General features: G+C 45.4%; 1 pseudogene; it reads left to right on the top strand.

Annotated features, from left to right (window-relative positions):
• Positions 1-305: 305 nt before the first annotated feature.
• LOC110296570 lies at positions 306-1,219 on the top strand (annotated as a pseudogene).
• The last annotated feature ends 4,042 nt before the right edge of the window (positions 1,220-5,261 follow it).

The raw sequence follows: 5,261 nt of genomic DNA, 5'->3' as shown, positions 1-5,261 counted from the left end.
GGAGAGGAGAGGAGAGGAGAGAAAAGAAAAGAAAAGAAAAGAAAAGAAAAGAAAAGAAAAGAAAAGAAAAGAAAAGAAAAGAAAAGAAAAGAAAAGAGAAAGTGGGAGGGCGGGAGGGCACTTTTGTGGCCTATTTCATTTTCTTCCATAGGCTGCCTTAAGTTTACTAAATTTGGAACATCTAAGCAAGCTGAAGGAAAAGCGGGCATTGGAATCACTGTGGGGGTGGAGAGAGAAAAGATTGTACTGTTAATCATGGTGGGTGATCAACTGGTTGTACCATTACATTTCACTCTTAATTAATTATGCTTAAGGCTGAACTAAATGTAGGTGTTCTCTTTTTAGAGCCACTTGCACTGGATGATGTCACGGCCATCTTTGACGATGCAGAGAACTTCTCAGTGTCCAGTGCGCAGGTAAGGTGCGGGGAACAGTAGTGGTGCCTTTCTCCATAGCAGTCCTGATTATGAGAAACTCATCCCGGATGAAGGAGCTAACCCTGGTCGCATGTAGGTCCTCTCGAGATTTGGGAGTTGCATCCTCAGGAGGAGTGTGGAGGCTGAACTCTGGAAAGTTGTCCTCAGTCTTTGCTTTCCTAGCGAGGACTTTCTCAGCAAGCAGAAAAGAATCACAGAGACAGAGTGTGGGTTCCTGAGATGCTCTTGAAGAGGTTCAGGGGCTCCTGCAGGCCATGGGGTGATCATTCTCCCTGATGACCATGTTGTAGCTGCTGCTGGCCACCACAAAGATGATGGGTATCACACCCCTGAAGCAGTGGATTCACATACGGCATTCACAGCAAGACCAACCACTTCAAATGCGTGTGCGTTGACTTTGCCCACCTGGAACTTGGTTTCCAAGATTCCAGAGATCAGGATGCTGCAGCAAAGCAGGTCCTGGTGGCTTGGCGCATAGTCGGCCTGCTTGATCACGTTGATCCTGTCCAGGAAGCACCAAGCTCAATCAGTTGGTTCTCAGAGGAGCTCACAGCAGGCACGCACTTACATCCTCATCCTCCCACAGAGCCTTGACATGAGGGGAAAAAGTCAACGTTCTGCCAGGTCACCATGCTCAGAATGTTGTCTACTCAGAGCTGGTTCAGGTTGGCCAACTCTGCAGTGGGTACCAGGTTGCCCATGACAAAGGTGTCAAAGGCCTCCTTCCGTTGATGTCCTGCACTTTGGTGGGACTTCTTGCCATCTTTGTTGAAACCCATTAACATGCTAGATCTTCCTCTGCTTCACAATTGTGCTCTGTCAGACTCTCCAGCAGCCAGCAGGAGGCAGTGTGTGGTGAGAAAGCCTCATTAGCCTTCTGCAGCTGCTTCTCCACTCCATCTTTTCATTGGCCTTTCACAGTCTTCTCCTTGCTAGCTGGTCCTCTCCAGCCCCTTGCTCCAATGAGAGCAGGAGCAGAGGGAGCTACAGCCGTGGCCTCTCTCATTGTGGAGGAGGTGAGGGGTCCCCAGTCAAGATCCTGGGACCACCCGCAACTTGAGGCCAGCCCCGATGTGCGTGAGGGTAGAGAAGGAGGCCCCATCATAGTGAATATCCCTCTTATGTACCTAATTTTTTATGATTTGCTTAGTGAATGAGAGAACTTTATCCAGCTGATGAAGCTGGCTCAAAGAGGCACAAACTGGTTGACACCACGAAGAGCAAGAAAACTAGGAAGATCTGGGAATTTCTAAATTTGTTTTTTTTCTTTTTCCAGGGGGTGGGAAGCTTTTGCTTCCATTTTCGTTATTTTTCTTTTTAACCTGTAGAAACTATTTGCATCTGTACTGTTTTTTTTTTTTTTGTTTTTTGTTTTTTGTTTTTTTAATCTACCTGTTAAAGTGCTAGAGTGCTCAGATCTAGGGTTCTTCATGAAAGAGACCATGGCTCCTTAAGAAACAGTTCATTCCAGAGCAGGCAACCGAACATGTGTGAGAAGAATCTAGAATATACTTTTGTTCACTGTAACAGATGAGGGCGTGACAGGAGGGCAGAGGAGGTGGCTTGAAAGGACAAACCCTGGCAAATTCAGGGTCAAGGTGAACATTGAAATAAATAAATTTAATACACTAATATTAATACACTCTACGCCATGAGTAAGGTGAGACTCCACGTCTCCTTATCTACATAAGCAGCCAGAGGGAAAGTTCTCTATAACCATGAAAGGCCAACCAGCCAAGGAAGAGGACATCATTGAGAATGTAAAACACTATTTCGTAACAATCATAACAATGGTGGGTTCAGACAAGAAATACTGATAAAGGCTGTCGTTGGCTGTCTTGGCTAGAGCTTCCATTGCTGTGAAGAGACATCATGACCAAGGCAGCTCTTATAATGACAACATTTAATTGGGGCTGGCTTACAGTTTCTGAGGTTCAGTCAGTTATCATCCAGGTGGGAAACAGGGCAGCATCCAAAGGCAAACTCAGCATTCTCAGGCAGCTGGAAGAAGAGTCTCAAAGCCCACCCACCCCCCAGTGACACTTCCTCTAACAAGGCCACACCTATTCCAACAAGGCCATACCTATACCTAATAGTGCCACTCTCTGGGCCAAGCATATTCAAACCACCACATTGGTCTTGAGAAGAATACTTGGACATAGGTTTAAACCAAAAGAAAGTGTATTAGCTGACTGGTGACTACACTGGGTGTTGAACCTTTCTCAGGGTGAGCTTTTGAGCACAAAAACCATGTCCTGGATTAACATACATCAGTCAACAGAACAAGGATTTCAGAAGAAAAAAAGATAAAACAAAGCAAGGTTAGTATGTTTAGAGATGTTCCATCACTGTGGAGATTTGATGGATTCGGCCTTTGGTTTTGTTTTGACACATGCTGCTGTCTCTGCTATGCTGAGACATGGTGCTTCCACCATGGAGTCAGTTGTGCTCAGGTCTTAGGACCCTGTTATAAAATTTGGTAGGTGAAAGTTTGAAGAGGGAAAGCATGTGGTGTCAAATACGTCCCAGCCAATACTGATTGATTACCCAGGGGCAAATAACTTAGTACTGCAGGAAATGACAGTCCCTGCCCTGCCTAGGTGATCAAAATTAACATCACCAGAAATTAAACAAATCAATGTTGCATGTCTCCTTAAAGCAATGTCCTACAATGAACACACTGCTCCTGTGATGTTATTGCCAAAAAAAAAAAAAAAAATCAATTTTGTTCGTAGAGCAGAGAATGCAATGCCAGCAGAAGGCATTGCACCAAGCATAACCCGTGTTTTTAAAAAAAAAAAAATGCCAGGGTTACAAGAAACAATGAATAAGCAGAGAAATCACTCTGGCTTAAAGACTCGAGTGATTTATCATCTGAATGCAGTCCATGCGCCTGTGTGGGGCATCTGTCAGGGAATTACTACAGCTGTAAATTAACTAATGAAATGAAAATATAAACTATGGGTTAGATGATAGCAATATATCAGTGTTAAATATCCTGTCTGTAATAGGGAGCAACTCCCTAATGTCTGCAACTGACTCTCAGGTGTTGTAGAAACAAGGACACACAAACGCACACATGTGCCGATAGCAATGATAAGTGTTTATGATATGCGTATAATAGTAAGTAAATAAATAGACAGTAGAGATGCAGTAGATAGATCTACACAGTAGAACAAAGAAGAAACTTACAAAAAGTTTAAGCAATTAGAAGGGGGGCTTGGTATATTCTTCTATAAGTTTGAAATTTATTATACAAGACCATTTTCATTACTATTACAAAATACCTGAGGCTAACATTATGGAGGAAAAGCCTGTTCGGGTTCACGGGGTAAAGCCTGGAGGACCCACCTTGTATGGCTTCTCTTGAAAGCTCAAGTGTGTGTGTGTGTGTGTGTGTACATATACGTGTATGTGTGCATGTGCGTGTGTGTGTGTGTGTGTGTGTGTTAGAGTTCACACATGTACCTCCTCTCTCCTTTTAAAGCCACTGGGCCTCAATCATGGCGTCATTCCCAGCCCTCTCACTTCATCCCAACCACTTCTGTGGTCTTACCTCTAAACACCACAGCAGATGAAGGTCTTGGCTTCTTAATGTCTTGCAGCAGGGATTACAAAGCAGGACTTTCAGCCTGGAAGTCATCCATATCACATGCAAACCACAGCATTTGTCAAGAGAAACGTTTTCCAAGATAACCTGCAAAAAGAGTGAGTCAGCCTCCACTGCTCAGAGCTGAGCAGATGTAAGAGCCCAGGGTGGGTCTTGGACACCCAAGAGCAGCAGTCCATGATTCCCAAACAGGGAACAAGCGCTAGGCCATTGTCCTCCTCCTTGGTCACTAGATACAAAGGATCAGAATGGCAAATAGTTCCCAGCACATAGGGTCAGCAGTCCATGAGAGAGAGGGCAATGGCCCCAAGTCACAGCACAGCCACCTTCACCCACTAATCCCGGTGGAGAACGATCTGTGTCGTCTGTTCCCTGACACTCAATTCCAGCATCTGCCTGCCTATGGTGCTGTGAGTCCAGGACTTGAAGAACCAAGAAAAACGGGAACCAGAACCAGAACTTCAGCATGCAGCCGCAGGTGACCCGGCATGTTCTCATGAAGAAAAGAAAATAGTCTCAAAGATTAAACATTGAGGTTTAAAACCACAGAGAGTTGAGAGGGAAGGGGACTGTCCTGAGAACATGGAGCAGGCTAGAAAGGACTTTAACCTAAAGAGGAGACTTCTTATCTTAGTAAGAGGAGTAGCGTTGATGTAAAAGCAGATGCAGCAAACGTATATAATCCCTCTAAGCACAGCTAGAGGTCATGGGAATTTACCTGCATGATGGCAGTACAAAATGGAACACGTGACCACACCACCACAGAGGAGGTCACATTCCTCTTGCAGTCAAGGCTCTGACAGCTGCCTTCTGACCATCACATCCAGAAACAGAAATGGGAATCCCTTGATAAGGGAGTTGTCATCATTGTCATCATTGTCTTTATTCCACCTGGTGGCCATCCCCAGCCTCAGGGGTCATTGACATCTGCTCTGCCCTGAGAGGCCCACCTGGCCCACACAACCGCAAGGTGGAAAAGAACATAATGTCTGAAACCGTCCCCCAAAGTATCTTTCCATGCCTGCTGTTGTCTTCTGAGCCAGTCCCAGCGCGTTCCAGAGCAAACGCAGTGGTCCAGGAGAAAGGGGTTTCACTCACAAACCCGCTCTCGGCACATTCCAGAGCAAGTTCTGCTTTGCACCAGGAGAGTCATTTGCAGGCTGCTTCTGGGCCTGATCACCTCTCACTGAGGCCTTTTAAAATCCACTCTGAGA

This window comes from Mus caroli, chromosome 1 (assembly GCF_900094665.2).
Source record: "Mus caroli chromosome 1, CAROLI_EIJ_v1.1, whole genome shotgun sequence".
Lineage (NCBI taxonomy): Eukaryota > Metazoa > Chordata > Mammalia > Rodentia > Muridae > Mus > Mus caroli.
Note: the sequence above shows the minus strand (reverse complement) of the source record. Positions and strands in the feature narration are given on the sequence as shown.